The following is a 2090-nucleotide window of genomic DNA, read 5'->3' as shown; positions in this document are numbered from 1 at the left end:
AATAGCTCAAAGTCTCAAGAAAATCCCAGGAGGCCCCCCCTTGGTTTTTTTTTTTTTTTTTTTTTTTTTTTTTTTTTTGGCCACACCTCACGGCTCATGGGATTTTAGTTCCCCGACCAGGGATTGAACCTGGGGCCTCGACAGTGAGAGCACCAAGTCCTAACCACTGGACCACCAAGGAATTCCCCCCATGGTTTTCTTAAGAAGCCAAATGAGTGGGTGAAACGGAATCCAAGCCTCAGGACTCCTAGTTCAGTGCCCCTTTTCCACCCAATCTTCCCTGTTGTCTATGACTCAAGATCAAGCCGCCTCATGCCTGTCCTGAGGAGAATACTGCCCTCGAGTGATGGGCCCCTCAGGTTCCAGGTCAGGGATGAACATGTCTCCTGAAGGCTAGTCTTGTGTAGATCTCTCATTGCTGGGGAGGCAACGGAGGGGCTCCGCCCTCAGCAGATGCTAGACTGAGTGTCGTTCAGTGCCTTTCCCAGCTCTGAGGGACACTTCTGAGCTGCCCCTTGTTTATCCATACCTCTGACTGCGGCTGTCCTAAATGGGAAACTACTTGTTCAGTCACTTGTTGAGCCTGACAGAATGTTCTGAGCCCTGGAACACAGAGAATCAAAGACAGGCCCACTGTCCACAGGGGGTTCAAGAGGGGAGATGAGTAGGCATACTAAAGGAAGGAGGGGGACAGGGCCTTCAGAGAAAGCCCCTAGGCCCTGAGTTCACAGAGGGAGCACACGCTCCACCTGAGGCAGCCAGGAGGTGGGCTGGATGAGGGCTTCCTCAGGTGGCCTTGCTGGAGCAGGAAGATGGGGGTGGCCCTTCCAGCAGAAGTGCAAGCTCAAAGCAGGAAAGCGTCAATATTCCTATTTTGTTTGTTAGCTGGGCATCAGCTGGATAACGTTTGGCTGCAGCCCAGGGGCCCTGACGAGGAAAAGGGGAACATATCCAAACAAAGCTGGGGCGGGGTCACCTGTGGATGGAGGCCTTGACGGTAGCTGGAGTAGGAATTCCAACTTCATTCTGTGGCTGCAGGGAGCCCGGGAGGTTTCTGACGGAAAAGTGCATGGTGGGTTGCAGTCTCCATTCCTCAGGACACGTGTTTTCCCGGGCATCTTCTGATCAGAGAGAGGACAATGTCCCCCTAGGGTCCATGTCCCCCTCGTTAGACTGTTCAGGGCGACCCAAGCCTGGGCCATACTCCGGAGCCTGCAGGCTCACCCCACATCCCAGTCCCGAGCTCCAAGCACATTCCAGAGTGGAGCTGAACGCCCTCAGTCGGCGTGGGGCCTCATGAAGCTGTGGTGTGAGTGGCCTTGGCGATATCTGCTCCCGTGGACACCATTTCCGGTATTGCCTCAGAGGAAACAGCCCGGGGTCGGGGAAGGGCGTGCTCAGGCCCAAGACACCCACAAAACCTGTGAAGTCTCACTCTGGGCAGAAACAGCTCTGAAATGTCAGGCAGGTAGGGTTGGCTCAGTTTCCTGGGAGGGGAGGTCTGGGGCCTGGCAGAGCAGAGGGGCTGATGCCTTCAGCAGAACACCATATGGCCCTCAGCCGCCTTTGCCAGCTGCCCACCCAAGCCAGGCTATGCCCCCCAGCATCGCCCCCCGTCAGAATCTGCCCCAGAGGGCACCCTTTACATGCGTTATCCCATCAACACTCACATGTACCCCGGAGGCTGGCATAACGTGCCCCCATTTCACAGAAGAGGAAACGAGGCTCGGAGACAGTCGCTGCCGCCTGGGTCTCAGATCCGGATCCAGTCGGTGTGCTCATTCCGTGCCCTCAGGCTCCCAAATGCTCTCACGGCTCCCGCACCACCAACCACCAGAGCCAGCAGGGGGCTCATGGCACCGAAGAGCTGACAGGCAGGGACTGTTGCTTCCCAACCCAGGGCAGATTCAAAGCAGCACCTTAGCAGGGGAGCAGACAGGCTCCCAACAGCAGTGGAGGGGGATGGCATACAGCCAGGCGGCGGGAAGGACATACAAAAATATAGATTAAAGAAAGATGGGGCTTCCCTGGTGGCGCAGTGGTTGGGAGTCTGCCTGCCGATGCAGGGGACACGGGTTCGTGCCCCGGTC

The 2090-nt window shown here is 56.7% G+C and overlaps 1 protein-coding gene and 1 non-coding gene across 2 annotated transcripts in view; one reads left to right on the top strand and one right to left on the bottom strand.

Moving 5' to 3' along the window:
* CCDC13 (coiled-coil domain containing 13) overlaps positions 1-2090 on the top strand; it is a 30517-nt gene that overhangs the window by 7985 nt on the left and 20442 nt on the right. The window lies entirely within an intron of this gene.
* Positions 109-181, bottom strand: TRNAE-CUC (transfer RNA glutamic acid (anticodon CUC)). Its single transcript has one exon. It is a non-coding gene; the product is annotated as a tRNA-Glu (tRNA).

The sequence above is a fragment of the Lipotes vexillifer genome, unplaced genomic scaffold (assembly GCF_000442215.2).
Source record: "Lipotes vexillifer unplaced genomic scaffold, Lipotes_vexillifer_v1.1 scaffold1136, whole genome shotgun sequence".
In the NCBI taxonomy this organism is placed as follows: domain Eukaryota; kingdom Metazoa; phylum Chordata; class Mammalia; order Artiodactyla; family Lipotidae; genus Lipotes; species Lipotes vexillifer.
This window is presented reverse-complemented; position numbering and strand designations above follow the sequence as displayed.